The sequence below is a fragment of the Pristiophorus japonicus genome, chromosome 7 (assembly GCF_044704955.1).
Source record: "Pristiophorus japonicus isolate sPriJap1 chromosome 7, sPriJap1.hap1, whole genome shotgun sequence".
Taxonomy (NCBI): domain Eukaryota; kingdom Metazoa; phylum Chordata; class Chondrichthyes; family Pristiophoridae; genus Pristiophorus; species Pristiophorus japonicus.
In genome coordinates, this window is record NC_091983.1 from 241,017,823 (window position 1) to 241,034,127 (window position 16,305).

Genomic DNA, 16,305 nt, shown 5'->3' on the forward strand with positions numbered 1-16,305 from the left:
TAAATACGAATGCATCGGCCCGCATCCAGAGATGGGCGCTCACATTGTGCACATACAACTACGCCATCCGCCACAGGCCAGGCACAGAAAACTGCGCTGATGCTCTCAGCAGGCTGCCATTGCCCACCGCAGTGGTGGAGATAGGACAGCCCGCAGATTTAGTCATGGTAATGGAAGCATTTGAGAGTGAGCAATCACCTGTTACCGCCCGACAGATTAGACCCTGGACAAGGCAGGACCTCTTACTGTCCTTAGTGAAAAACTGTGTGCTCCACGGGAGTTGGTCTCGTGTCCCGTTAGAGATGCAGGAATAAATAAAGCCATACCAATGGCGCAAAGATGAAATGTCTACACAGGCAGACTGCCTCCTGTGGGGTAATTGGGTAGTGATGCCAAAAAAGGGCAGGGACACCTTCATTAAGGATCTCCACAGCACCCACCCAGGCATCATAATGATGAAAGTGATAGCCAGATCCCACATGTGGTGGCCCGGTATCGATGCGGACTTAGAGTCCTGCGTGCACAAATGTAATCCCAGTTAAGCAATGCAGCCAGGGAGGCGCCACTAAGTTTATGGTCCTGGCCCTCCAAACCGTGGTCTAGGGTCCATGTTGACTATGCAGGCCCATTCTTGGGGAAAAATGTTTTTAGTGGTTGTTGCTGCATACTCCAAATGGATTGAATGTGTGATAATGTCGGCAAGCACGTCCGCTGCCAGCATTGAAAGCCTATGGGCCATGTTTGCCACGCACGGCCTGCCTGATGTCCTTGTAAGTGACAATGGACCATGCTTTACTGGTGTCGAATTCAAGGAGTTCATGACCCACAATGGGATCAAACATGTCATGTCTGCCCCGTTTAAACCAGCGTCCAACGGTCAGGCAGAACGAGCAGTTCAAACAATCAAGCAGAGCTTTAAAAGGGTAACTGAAGGCTCACTGCAGACTCGCCTATCCCGAGTCCTGCTTAGTTACCGCACAAGATCCCACTCACTGAACTGCTCATGAAAAGGGCACTTAAAACAAGGCTCTCGTTAGTCCACCCTGATCTACACGAACAGGTAGAGAGCAGGTGGCTTCAACAGAATATATATCCTGATCGCACAAATGTGTCACGCAAAATTGAGATAAATGATTCTGTATTTGTATTGAAACATGGACAAGATCCTAAGTGGCTTCCTGGCACTGTTTTGGCCAAAAAGGGGAGTAGCGTGTTTGTGGTCAAACTCTCAAATGGACTCACCTGCAAGAAACACTTGGACCAAACCAAACTTAGATTCACAGACTATCGAGAACAACCCACAATAGACTCAACCTTTTTCAACCTTCCAACACATAGAAACATAGCAAGCAGGTGCAGGAGTAGTCCATTCGGCCCTTCGAGCTGCACTACCATTCAATAAGATCATGGCTGATCATTCCTTCAGTACCCCTTTCCTGCTTTCTCTCCAGACCCTTGATCCAGTATGCAAGTACGAACTTGCATTTATAAATATAAGAACCCTACATCATAAGCAGGTCTGCTAACCTACATTTATCCCATAGAAACATAGGAAATAGGTGCAGGAGTAGGCCATTCAGCCCTTCGAGCCTGCACCGCCATTCAATGAGTTCATGGCTGAACATGCAACTTCAGTACCCCATTCCTGCTTTCTCGCCATACCCCTTGATCCCCCGAGTAGTAAGGACTATATCTAACTCCCTCTTGAAAATAGCCAATTAACTGGCATCAACAACTCTCTGCGGCAGGGAATTCCACAGGTTAACAACTTTCTGAGTGAAGAACTTTCTCCTCATCTCGGTCCTAAATGGCCTATCCCTTATACTAAGACTATGTCCCCTGGTTCTGGACTTCCCCAACATCGGGAACATTCTTCCCGCATCTATCCTGTCCAGTCCCGTCAGAATCTTATGTTTCTATGAGATCCCCTCTCATCCTTCTAAACTCCAGTGAATAAAGGCCCAGTTGATCCAGTCTCTCCTCATATGACAGCCCAGCCATCCCGGGAATCAGTCTGGTGAACCTTCGCTGCACTCCCTCAATAGCAAGAACATCCTTCCTCAGACTAGGAGACCAAAACTGAACACAATATTCCACGTGAAGCCTCACTAAGGCCCTGTAAAGCTGCATTAAGACCTCCCTGCTTCTATACTCAAATCCCCTCGCTATGAAGGCCAACATTCCATTTGCCTTCTTCACCGCCTGCTGTACCTGCATGCCCACTTTCAGTGACTGATGTACCATGACACCCAAGTCTCGTTGCACCTCCCCTTTTTCTAGTCTGCCGCCATTCAGATAATATTCTTCCTTCCTGTTTTTGCCCCCAAAATGGATAACTTCACATTTATCCACATTATACTACATCTGCCATGTATTTGCCCACTCACCTAACCTGTCCAAGTCACCCTGCAGCCTCTTAGCGTCCCCCTCACAGCTCACACCGCCACCCAGCTTAGTGTCATCCGCAAACTTGGAGATATTACACTCAATTACTTCATCTAAATCTTTAATGTAAATAGCTGGGGTCCCAGCACTGAGCCCTGCGGCACTCCACTCGTCACTGCCTGCCATTCTGAAAAGGACCCATTTATCCCGACTCTCTGCTTCCTGTCTGCCAACCAGTTCCCTATCCACGTCAGTACACTACCCCCAATAGCATGTGCTTTGATTTTCACACCAATCTCTTGTGTGGGACCTTGTCAAAAGCCTTTTGAAAGTCCAAATACACCACATCCACTGGTTCTCCCTTGTCCACTCTGCTAGTTACATCCTTAAAAAATTCCAGAAGATTTGTCAAGCATGATTTCCCTTTCATAAATCCATGCTGACTTGGACCGATCCTGTCACTGCTTTCTAAATGCGCTGCTATTTCATCCTTAATGATTGATTCCAACATTTTCCCCACTACTGATGTCAGGCTAACCGGTCTATAATTACCCGTTTTCTCTCTCCCTCCTTTTTTAAAAGTGGTGTTACATTAGCTACCCTCCAGTCCATAGGAACTGATCCAGAGTCGATAGACTGTTGGAAAATGATCACCAATGCATCAACTATTTCTAGGGTCACTTAATTACTCTGGGATGCAGACTATCAGGCCCTGGGGATTTATCGGCTTCAATCCCATCAATTTCCCGAACACAATTTCCCGCCTAATAAGGATATCCTTCAGTTCCTCCTTCTCACTAGACCCACTGTCCCCTAGTACATTCAGAAGGGTATTTGTGTCTTCCTTCCTGAAGACAGAACCGAAGTATTGGTTTAATTGGTCTGCCATTTCTTTGTTCCCCATTATAAATTCACCTGAATCTGACTGCAAGGGACCTACGTTTGTCTTTACTAATCTTTTTCTCTTTACATATTTATCGAAGCTTTTGCAGTCAGTTTTTATATTCCCTGCAAGCTTCCTCTTGTACTCTATTTTCCCCCTCCTAATTATACCCTTGGTCCTCCTCTGTTGAATTCTAAATTTCTCCCAGTCCTCAGGTTCCACACCAGTGGCAACTGACCCAGCAGAACCCATCTCCTGCAGCACCCCAGCAGGACTCACCACCCCCAGCAGCCCAGCAAGGCCAGCTGTGCAGCAGCCCAGCGAGAGCCCAACAAACAACTCACCAAAACCAACATTTACACCGAGACAATCAACCATGGAAAGGAAGGCCCCAGATCGACTCACATTGTACATAATTACACTATTGATTATGGGGGAATGTTGTTATGCATGTAAACCTGTAAATACCATGTCTATCCATCAGAGGGCCTATCGCCTGGAGTCCCAAAGGATCCCATAATCCCTTGGGAACACCTGTATATAAGGAGGCCTCAGGCTGGAGAGGCACTCTGAGATCTGTGATAAAGGACTACGGTCACACTTACTTTGAGCTTGCAGTATCTAGTCTGACTCTTTATTCAAGACATAACATCAATGGTGACAGATTAGTAACAGGGGAGGTGCAAAGACACTTGGGTGTCATGGTACATCAGTCATTGAAGGTTGGCATACAGGTACAGCAGGCAGTAAAGAAAGCAAATGGCATGCTGGCCTTTATAGCGAGAGGATTTGAGTATAGGAGCAGGGAGGTCTTACTGCAGTTGTACAGGACCTTGGTGAGGCCACACGTGGAATATTGTGTTCAGTTTTGGTCTCCTAACCTGAGGAAGGACATTCTTGCTATTGAGGGAGTGCAGCGAAGGTTCACCAGACTAATTCCCAGGATGGCAGGACTGACATATGAGGAGAGACTGGATCAACTGGGCCTTTATACACTTGGATTTAGAAGGATGAGAGGGGATCTCATAGAAACTTATAAAATTCTGACAGGACCGGACAGGTAAATGCAGGTCGAATGTTCCCGATGTTGGGGAAGTCCAAAACCAGGGCTCACAGTCTTAGGATAAGGGGTAGGCCATTTAGGGCCAAGATGAGGAGAAACTTCTTCACTCAGAGAATTGTGAACCTGTGGAATTCTCTGCCACAGAAAGTTGTTAAGGCCAGTTCGTTGGACATATTCAAGACGGAGTTAGATGTGGCCCTTACGGCTAAAGGTATCAAGGCGTATTGAGAGAAGGCAGGGGTGGGGTAATGAAGTTGCATGATCAGCCATGATCTTATTGAATGGTGTTGCAGGTTCGAAGGGCCAAATGGCCTGCTCCTGCACCCATTTACTTTGTTTCTATGTTTCGATGTAACCCTTTCGTCCCAAATCTGACTACCTTTGCCTTCAATATATTCAATGACCCAGCCTCCACAGCTCTCTGGGGCAGAGAATTCCACAGATTTACAACCCTCCGAAAGAAGAAATTCCTCCTCGGCTCAGTTTTAAATGGGCGGCCCCTTATTCTAAGACTATGTCCCCTAGTTTTAGTTTTCCCTATGAGTGGAAATATCCCCTCTGCATCCACCTTGTCAAACCCCCTCATTATCTTATAATTTTCCATAAGATCACCTCTCATTCTTCTGAACTCCAATGTGTATAGACCCAACCTACTCAACCTATCCTCATAATCAACCCCCTCATCTCTGGAATCGACCTTGTGAACCTTCTCTGAACTGCCTCCAAAGCAAGTATGTCCTTCCTTAAATACGGAGATCACAACTGCACGCAGTACTCCAGGTGTGGCCTCACCAATACCCTGTACAGTTGTAGCAGGACTTCTCTGCTTTTATACTCGATCCCCCTTGCAATAAAGGCCAACATTCCATTGACCTTCCCGATCACTTGCTGTACCTGTATACTAACTTGTTGTGTTTCATGTACAAGTACCCCCAGGTCTCTCTGTACTGCTGCACTTTGCAATTTTTCTCCATTTAAATTATAATTTGCTTTTCTATTATTTCTGCCCAAGTGGATAACCTCACATTTTCCCACATTATACTTCATCTGCCAAATGTTTGCCCACTCACTGAGCCTGTCTGTATCCCTTTGCAGATTTGTTGTGTCCTCCTCATAATTTGCTTTCCCACCCATCTTTGTATCATCAGCAAACTTGGCTCCATTACACTCGGTCCCTTCATCCAAGTCATTAATATAGATTGTAAATAGTGGAGGACCCAGCACTGATCCCTGCGGCACTCCACTAGTCACTTTTTGCAAAATTAAAAATGACCCATTTATCCCGACTCTCTGTTCTCTGTTTGTTAGTCAATCCTCTATCCATGCTGATATATTGCCCCTAACCCCGTGGGCTTGTATCTTGTGCAGTAACCGTTTATGTGGCACCTTATTGAATGCCTTCTGGAAATCCAAATACACCACATCCACTGGTTCCCCCTCATCCACCCTGCTCATTACATCTTCAAAGAACTGAAGCAAATCTATCAAACATGATCTCCCTTTCATAAAACCATGCTCTGCCTGATTGAATTATGCTTTTCCAAATGTCTCTCTACTGTTTCCTTAATAATGGACTCCAGCATTTTCCCAACGACCGATGTCAGACTAACTAGTCTATAATTTCCTGCTTTTTCATTGCCTTCTTTTTAAAATAGGGGCGTTACATTTGCGTTGCGCAGGAAGGACCTATGTTCCTTAGGAGACGTGTCAACAACCAGCGCAGATAGATTTAATGTAATTGGGGGAAGGTTTCGAGTGGATTTGAGGGAAATGTCTTCACCCAGAGGGTGGTGGGGGTCTGGAACTCACTGCCTGAAAGGCTGGGAGAGGTAGAAACCCTCACCACATTTAAACAGTACCTGGATGTGCTCCTGAAGTGCCGTAACCCACAGGGCTACGGACCGAGAGCGGGGAAGTGGGTTTAAGTTGGATAGCTCTTTGTCGGCCGGCACAGACACGATGGGCCGAATGGCCTCCGACCGTGCTGTAAATTTCTGTGATTCTATGATACATGGGATGTACGGCCCAGAAACAGGCCATATGGCCCAACCAGTCCATGCTGGTGTTTATGCTCCACTTATTATACAATCATAGAATGGTTAAAGCAGGGAAAGAATGCCATGAGAGGCACTGAGCCTGTGCTGACACTCAGCCTGGATGGTGGCTGGGTATTCTGTGGTGAGTGTCTCACCTCCTGACTCCCCAAAGCCCCCCCACCATCTACAAGGCACAAGTCAGGAGTGTGGTGGAACACTTGCCTGGATGGTGCAGTTCCAGCAACACTCGAGAAGCCCGACACCATCCAGGACAATGCAGCCGCTTGATCCACACCCCATCCCCCACCTCCAACACTCACGCCCTCCACCACCTCCAACACTCACTCCCTCCACCACCTCCAACACTCACTCCCTCCACCACCTCCAACACTCACTCCCTCCACCACCTTCAACACTCACGCCCTCCACCACCTCCAACACTCACTCCCTCCACCACCTCCAACACTCACTCCCTCCACCACCTCCAACACTCACTCCCTCCACCACCTCCAACACTCACTCCCTCCACCACCTCCAACACTCACTCCCTCCACCACCGGCGCCCCCTGGCTGCAGTGTGCACCATCTACAAGATGCACTGCAGCAACTCGCCAAGGCTTCTTCGGCAGCACCTCCCAAACCCACCACCTCTACCACCTAGAAGGACAAGGGCAGCAGGTGCATGGGAACACCACCACCTCCACGTTCCCCTCCCAGTCACACACCATCCTGACTGGGAAATATATCGGCCGTTCCTTCATCGTCGCTGGGTCACAATCCTGGAACTCCCTCCCTAACAGCACTGTGGGAGCACCTTCTTCACACGGACTGCAGCGGTTCAAGGCGGCGGCTCACCTTCTCAAGGGGCAATTAGGGATGGGCAATAAATGCCGGCCTTGCCAACAACGCACACATCCCAGGAATGAAGACAAATTGAGATAATGAACTGTAAAGTGCTGCGACTTTAGTTACCCTTGTTAATTAAAGCTAGGAATCACAGATTAGTATAAGCTTCATTTGATGACCTGCCTGCTTACCTTGTCGACAGGTTACACCTGCATCTTCCAAGTGTGTACAGTTGTTAGTCTCCCATCCCCTGAAGGAGCAGGAATCCAAAGAGGACTCAGTTCCAATGCAAGCGACTTCATCCATCCAGATGCTACCGGTACCTTGTCCAAAGTGAGCATTCGAGTGTACAGCTGTCGGAGGTCCACATCCCAGCTGCTTGCAGACAACCTTGGCGTCTGCCATTCCCCAGTTATCATCGCAAACCGTCCCCCATTTTCCATGGTACTGAACCTCTACTCTTCCCGAACAACCGTGGGCCCCATTCACCAGTCTCAGGCGCGGTGCTGAAATAACAATGGAGAAAAGCGTTACTTCTAACTCATGGCTAGACTTGCTTTGAGCATCGTTTGACCTTTCTGTTTTCTTCGTTGCTATTGGCTGATGGAGTACTCCATCTGCTCCAGAGATTAAAAGTTTACCCACTGATACTTCAAGCATAAGAACATAACAAATAGGAGTAGGCCATTTGGCCCCTCGAGCCTGCTCTGCCATTCACTATCATGGCTGATTTGATATTGGGCTGAACGCCACTTCCCTACCAACTCCCTTATGGTTCAAAAATCTGTCTATCTCCACCTTAAATATATTCAATGACCCAGCCTCCAAGCTCCCTGAGGCAGAGAATTCCACAGATTTACATCCCTCTGAGAGAAAAAATTACTCCTCAGGTCAGTTTTAATACGCGACCCCTTATTCTGAAACTGTGCCCCCTAGTTGTAGATTCCCCCACGAGGGGAAACATCCTCTCTACATCTACCTGGTCAATCCCCCTCAGAATCTCATACATCTCACTAAGATCACCTATCATTCTTCTAAACTCCAATGAGTATAGGCCCAATCTGCACAGCCGTTCCTCATAAGACAACCTCTTCATTTCAGGAATCAAATGAGTGAACCTTCTCTGAACTGCCTCCAATGCAAGTATATCCCTCCTTAAATAATGAGGCCAAAACTGTGACCTCACCAATACCCTGTACAGTTGTAGCAGGACTTCTCTGCTTTTATACTCGATCCCCCTTGCAATAAAGGCCAACATTCCATTGACCTTCCCGATCACTTGCTGTACCTGTATACTAACTTGTTGTGTTTCATGTACAAGTACCCCCAGGTCTCTCTGTACTGCTGCACTTTGCAATTTTTCTCCATTTAAATTATAATTTGCTTTTCTATTATTTCTGCCCAAGTGGATAACCTCACATTTTCCCACATTATACTTCATCTGCCAAATGTTTGCCCACTCACTGAGCCTGTCTGTATCCCTTTGTAGATTTGTTGTGTCCTCCTCATAATTTGCTTTCCCACCCATCTTTGTATCATCAGCAAACTTGGCTCCATTACACTCGGTCCCTTCATCCAAGTCATTAATATAGATTGTAAATAGTGGAGGACCCAGCACTGATCCCTGCGGCACTCCACTAGTCACTTTTTGCAAAATTAAAAATGACCCATTTATCCCGACTCTCTGTTCTCTGTTTGTTAGTCAATCCTCTATCCATGCTGATATATTGCCCCTAACCCCGTGGGCTTGTATCTTGTGCAGTAACCGTTTATGTGGCACCTTATCGAATGCCTTCTAGAAATCCAAATACACCACATCCACTGGTTCCCCCTCATCCACCCTGCTCATTACATCTTCAAAGAACTGAAGCAAATCTATCAAACATGATCTCCCTTTCATAAAACCATGCTCTGCCTGATTGAATTATGCTTTTCCAAATGTCTCTCTACTGTTTCCTTAATAATGGACTCCAGCATTTTCCCAACGACCGATGTCAGACTAACTAGTCTATAATTTCCTGCTTTTTCATTGCCTTCTTTTTAAAATAGGGGCGTTACATTTGCGTTGCGCAGGAAGGACCTATGTTCCTTAGGAGACATGTCAACAACCAGCGCAGATAGATTTAATGTAATTGGGGGAAGGTTTCGAGTGGATTTGAGGGAAATGTCTTCACCCAGAGGGTGGTGGGGGTCTGGAACTCACTGCCTGAAAGGCTGGGAGAGGTAGAAACCCTCACCACATTTAAACAGTACCTGGATGTGCCCCTGAAGTGCCGTAACCCACAGGGCTACGGACCGAGAGCGGGGAAGTGGGTTTAAGTTGGATAGCTCTTTGTCGGCCGGCACAGACACGATGGGCCGAATGGCCTCCGACCGTGCTGTAAATTTCTGTGATTCTATGATACATGGGATGTACGGCCCAGAAACAGGCCATATGGCCCAACCAGTCCATGCTGGTGTTTATGCTCCACTTATTATACAATCATAGAATGGTTAAAGCAGGGAAAGAATGCCATGAGAGGCACTGAGCCTGTGCTGACACTCAGCCTGGATGGTGGCTGGGTATTCTGTGGTGAGTGTCTCACCTCCTGACTCCCCAAAGCCCCCCCACCATCTACAAGGCACAAGTCAGGAGTGTGGTGGAACACTTGCCTGGATGGTGCAGTTCCAGCAACACTCGAGAAGCCCGACACCATCCAGGACAATGCAGCCGCTTGATCCACACCCCATCCCCCACCTCCAACACTCACTCCCTCCACCACCTCCAACACTCACTCCCTCCACCACCTCAAACACTCACTCCCTCCACCACCTCCAACACTCACTCCCTCCACCACCTCCAACATTCACTCCCTCCACCACCTCCAACACTCACTCCCTCCACCACCTCCAACACTCACTCCCCCCACCACCTCCAACACTCACTCCCTCCACCACCTCCAACACTCACTCCCTCCACCACCTCCAACACTCACTCCCTCCACCACCTCCAACACTCACTCCCTCCACCACCTCCAACACTCACTCCCTCCACCACCTCCAACACTCACTCCCTCCACCACCTCCAACACTCACTCCCTCCACCACCTCCAACACTCACTCCCTCCACCACCTCCAACACTCACTCCCTCCACCACCTCCAACACTCACTCCCTCCACCACCTCCAACACTCACTCCCTCCACCACCTCCAACACTCACTCCCTCCACCACCTCCAACACTCACTCCCTCCACCACCTTCAACACTCACGCCCTCCACCACCTCCAACACTCACTCCCTCCACCACCTCCAACACTCACTCCCTCCACCACCTCCAACACTCACTCCCTCCACCACCTCCAACACTCACTCCCTCCACCACCTCCAACACTCACTCCCTCCACCACCTCCAACACTCACTCCCTCCACCACCTCCAACACTCACTCCCTCCACCACCTCCAACACTCACTCCCTCCACCACTTCCAACACTCACTCCCTCCACCACCTCCAACACTCACTCCCTCCACCACCTCCAACACTCACTCCCTCCACCACCTCCAACACTCACTCCCTCCACCACCTCCAACACTCACTCCCTCCACCACCTCCAACACTCACTCCCTCCACCACCTCCAACACTCACTCCCTCCACCACCTCCAACACTCACTCCCTCCACCACCTCCAACACTCACTCCCTCCACCACCTCCAACACTCACTCCCTCCACCACCTCCAACACTCACTCCCTCCACCACCTCCAACACTCACTCCCTCCACCACCTCCAACACTCACTCCCTCCACCACCTCCAACACTCACTCCCTCCACCACCTCCAACACTCACTCCCTCCACCACCTCCAACACTCACTCCCTCCACCACCTCCAACACTCACTCCCTCCACCACCTCCAACACTCACTCCCTCCACCACCTCCAACACTCACTCCCTCCACCACCTCCAACACTCACTCCCTCCACCACCGGCGCCCCCTGGCTGCAGTGTGCACCATCTACAAGATGCACTGCAGCAACTCGCCAAGGCTTCTTCGGCAGCACCTCCCAAACCCACCACCTCTACCACCTAGAAGGACAAGGGCAGCAGGTGCATGGGAACACCACCACCTCCACGTTCCCCTCCCAGTCACACACCATCCTGACTGGGAAATATATCGGCCGTTCCTTCATCGTCGCTGGGTCACAATCCTGGAACTCCCTCCCTAACAGCACTGTGGGAGCACCTTCTTCACACGGACTGCAGCGGTTCAAGGCGGCGGCTCACCTTCTCAAGGGGCAAAAAGGGATGGGCAATAAATGCCGGCCTTGCCAACAACGCACACATCCCAGGAATGAAGACAAATTGAGATAATGAACTGTAAAGTGCTGCGACTTTAGTTACCCTTGTTAATTAAAGCTAGGAATCACAGATTAGTATAAGCTTCATTTGATGACCTGCCTGCTTACCTTGTCGACAGGTTACACCTGCATCTTCCAAGTGTGTACAGTCGTTACTCTCCCATCCCCTGAAGGAGCAGGAATCCAAAGAGGACTCAGTTCCAATGCAAGCGACTTCATCCATCCAGATGCTACCGGTACCTTGTCCAAAGTGAGCTTTCGAGTGTACAGCTGTCGGAGGTCCACATCCCAGCTGCTTGCAGACAACCTTGGCGTCTGCCATTCCCCAGTTATCATCGCAAACCGTCCCCCATTTTCCATGGTACTGAACCTCTACTCTTCCCGAACAACCGTGGGCCCCATTCACCAGTCTCAGGCGCGGTGCTGAAATAACAATGGAGAAAAGCGTTACTTCTAACTCATGGCTAGACTTGCTTTGAGCATCGTTTGACCTTTCTGTTTTCTTCGTTGCTATTGGCTGATGGAGTACTCCATCTGCTCCAGAGATTAAAAGTTTACCCACTGATACTTCAAGCATAAGAACATAACAAATAGGAGTAGGCCATTTGGCCCCTCGAGCCTGCTCTGCCATTCACTATCATGGCTGATTTGATATTGGGCTGAACGCCACTTCCCTACCAACTCCCTTATGGTTCAAAAATCTGTCTATCTCCACCTTAAATATATTCAATGACCCAGCCTCCAAGCTCCCTGAGGCAGAGAATTCCACAGATTTACATCCCTCTGAGAGAAAAAATTACTCCTCAGGTCAGTTTTAATACGGCGACCCCTTATTCTGAAACTGTGCCCCCTAGTTGTAGATTCCCCCACGAGGGGAAACATCCTCTCTACATCTACCTGGTCAATCCCCCTCAGAATTTCATACATCTCACTAAGATCACCTATCATTCTTCTAAACTCCAATGAGTATAGGCCCAATCTGCACAGCCGTTCCTCATAAGACAACCTCTTCATTTCAGGAATCAAATGAGTGAACCTTCTCTGAACTGCCTCCAATGCAAGTATATCCCTCCTTAAATAATGAGGCCAAAACTGTGACCTCACCAATACCCTGTACAGTTGTAGCAGGACTTGCCTACTTTTATACTCCATCCCCCTTGCAATAAAAGTCAACTTTCCATTAGCCTTCCTGATCAATTGCTGTATCTAGCGTTTTGTGTTTCATGTACAAAGACACGCAGATCCCTTCCTAATGCAGAATTTTGTAATCTCTCCCCATTTAAATAATAATTTGCTTTTTTATTTTTCCGACCAAAGTGGATAACCTCACATTTACCCACATTATAATCGATCTGCCAAACCTTTGCCCAATCACGTAACCTATCTATATCCCTTTGTAAATTATTTGGTGCTCCTCACAACGTGCCTTCTCATCTATCTAACCATCCTTACACTCGACATCATAAGGAATCAGGCCTTATGCTTGTGAATAGTATGGGCCAGAAATTGCAGTCAGTGGCTTCTCACGGGCAGATGCTACCGACAGAATGTTGTTACCTTGTGGTCCCGGAGGAGCGAATATTACGCTCCGAGGGCTAGCTGCACAGCACAGCACAGTGGCCCACACAACCCGGGAACATACGGACATCCTGGGATCACATAAGCCTGGACCACCAATCACAATGGAGTATGCTCATTGATAGTTAGTAATGGGAGCTCTGCACTACGAGAATACCCCGAAAATCAAATAACACACATAGGTATCAAGTAAACACTTCACCTTTTTAAAGTTAATAGAAATTACAATAATTTTTTCACATTACAACAGTAACTACACTCCTAAATTACTTCTTTGGTTGTAAAGCACTGTGAGACGTCCAGTGGTCATAAAAGGCGTGATATAAATTCAAGTCTTTCTTCCCTGTCAATTAAATGTTTTAATTTAGAGAAAAATGTACTAACAAGCTGAATTTAGGAAGCTAGGAGTTAAATTAAAAAGTAGGACCTCAAAAGGTAATAATCCCAGGATTGCTACCAGTGCCACGTGCTAGCCAGAGTAGGAATTGCAGGATAGCTCAGATGAATACATGGCTTGAGGAGTGGTGCAGCAGGGAGGGATTCAAATTCTTGGGGCATTGGAACCGGTTCTGGGGGAGGTGGGACCAGTACAAACCGGACGGTCTGCACCTGGGCAGGACCGGAACCAATGTTCCAGGGGGAGTGTTTTCTAGTGCTGTTGGGGAGGAGTTAAACTAATACGGCAGGGGGATGGGAACCTATGCAGGGAGACAGAGGAGAGTAGAATGGGGGCAGAAGCAAAAGGTAGAAAAAAGAAAATTAAAAGTGGAAGGCAGAGAAACCCAAGGCAAAAATCAAAAAGGGCCACATTACAGCAAAATTCTAAAGGGGCAAAGTGTGTAAAAAAGACAAGCCTGAAGGCTGTGCCTCATTGCAGGAGTATTTGAAATAAGGTGGATGAATTAACTGCGCAGGCAGCAGTTAATGGATATGATGTAATTGGCATCACAGAGACATGGCTCCAGGGTGACCAAGGCTGGGAACTCAACATCCAGGGGTATTCAACATTCAGGAAGGATAGACAGAAAGTAAAAGGAGGTGGGGTAGCATTGCTGGTTAAAGAGGAAATTAACGCAATAGTAAGGAGGGACATTAGCTTGAATGATATGGAATCTGTATCGGTGGAGCTGCGGAATACCAAAGGGCAGAAAACGCAATGGGATTTGTGTACAGACCACCAAACAATAGTAGTGAGTTTGGGGACCGCATCAAACAAGAAATTAGGGATGTGTGCAATAAAGGTACAGCAGTTATCATGGGCGACTTTAATCTACAATTTGATTGGGCTAACCAAACTGGTAGCAATACGGTGGAAGAGGATTTCCTGGAGTGTATTAAGGATGGATTTCTAGACCAAAACTTTGAGGAACCAACTAGAGGGCTGGCCATCCTAGACTGGATGATGTGTAATGAGAAAGGACTAATTAGCAATCTTGTTGTACGAGGCCCTTGGGGAAAAGCGACCATAATATGGTAGAATTCTTGATTAAGATGGAGAGTAATTCAGAGACGAGGGTTCTGAACTTAAGGAAAGGTAACTTCGATGGTATGAGATGTGAATTGGCATGAATAGACTGGCAAATGATATTTAAAGGGTTGGCAGTGGATAGGCAATGGCAAACATTTAAAGATCACATGGATGAACTTCAACAATTGTTGATCCCTGTCTGGAGTAAAAATAAAATGGGGAAGGTGGCTCAACCGTGGCTATCAAGGGAAATCTCCGGGTTTGCTGCTATTTCTGGCCAATTTGTATGCCACTTCCTTGGCTTTAATACTATCCCTGATTTCCCTTGATAGCCACGGTTGAGCCACCTTCACTTTTTCATTTTTACACCAGACAGGAATGTACAATTGTTGTAGTTCATCCATGCGGTCTCTAAATGCCTGCCATTGCCCATCCACTGTCAACCCCTTAAGTATAATTCGCCAATCTATCCTAGCCAATTCACGCCTCATACCTTCAAAGTTACCTCTCTTTAAGTTCTGGACCATGGACTCTGTATTAACTGTTTCCTTCTCCTTCCTAATTTAGAATTCCACCATATTATGGTCATTCTTCCCCAAGGGGCCTCGTGCAACGAGATTGTTAATTAATCCTCTCTCATTACACAACACCCAGTCTAAGATGGCTTCCCCCCTAGTTGGTCCCTCGACATATTGGTCTAGAAAACCATTCCTTATGCACTCCAGGAAATCCTCCTCCACCGTATTGCTTCCAGTTTGGTTAGCCCAATCTGTGTGCATATTAAAGTCACCCATGATAACTGCTGCACCTTTATTGCATGCTCCCATAATTTCCTGTTTGATGCCCTCCCCAACATCACTACTACTGTTTGGAGGTCTATACACAACTCCCACTAATGTTTTTTGCCCTTTGATGTTCTGCAGCTCTATCCATATATATTTCACATCATCCAAGCAAATGATATGTTGGCCTTCATAGCAAGGGGATTTGAGTATAGGAGCAGGGAGGTCTTACTGCCGTTGTACAGGGCCTTTTTGAGGCCTCACCTGGAATATTGCATTAAGTTGTGGTCTCCTATTAACATAGAAAATAGGTGCAGGAGTAGGCCATTTGGCCCTTCTAGCCTGCACCGCCATTCAATGAGTTCACGGCTGAACATGAAACTTCCGTACCCCATTCCTGCTTTCTCACCATACCCCTTGATCCCCCTAGTAGTAAGGACTTCATCTAACTCCTTTTTGAATATATTTAGTGAATTGGCCTCAACAACTTTCTGTGGTAGAGAATTCCACAGGTTCACCACTCTCTGGGTGAAGAAGTTTCTCCTCATCTCGGTCCTAAATGGCTTACCCCTTATCCTTAGACTGTGACCCCTGGTTCTGGACTTCCCCAACATTGGGAACATTCTTCCTGCATCTAACCTATCTAAACCCATCAGAATTTTAAACGTTTCTATGAGGTCCCCTCTCATTCTTCTGAACTCCAGTGAATACAAGCCCAGTTGATCCAGTGTTTCTTGATATGTCGGTCCCGCCATCCTGGGAATCAGTCTGGTGAACGTTCGTTACACTCCCTCAATAGCAAGAATGTCCTTCCTCAAGTTAGGAGATCAAAACTGTACACAATACTCCAGGTGTGGCCTCACCAAGGCCCTGTACAACTGTAGCAACACCTCCCTGCCCCTGTACTCAAATCCCCTCGCTATGAAGGCC

The 16,305-nt window shown here is 47.6% G+C and overlaps 1 pseudogene; it reads right to left on the reverse strand.

Moving 5' to 3' along the window:
* Positions 1 to 1,077: 1,077 nt before the first annotated feature.
* The window catches only part of LOC139266711 (scavenger receptor cysteine-rich domain-containing protein DMBT1-like), a 285,380-nt pseudogene continuing 270,152 nt past the window's right edge, over positions 1,078 to 16,305 (reverse strand).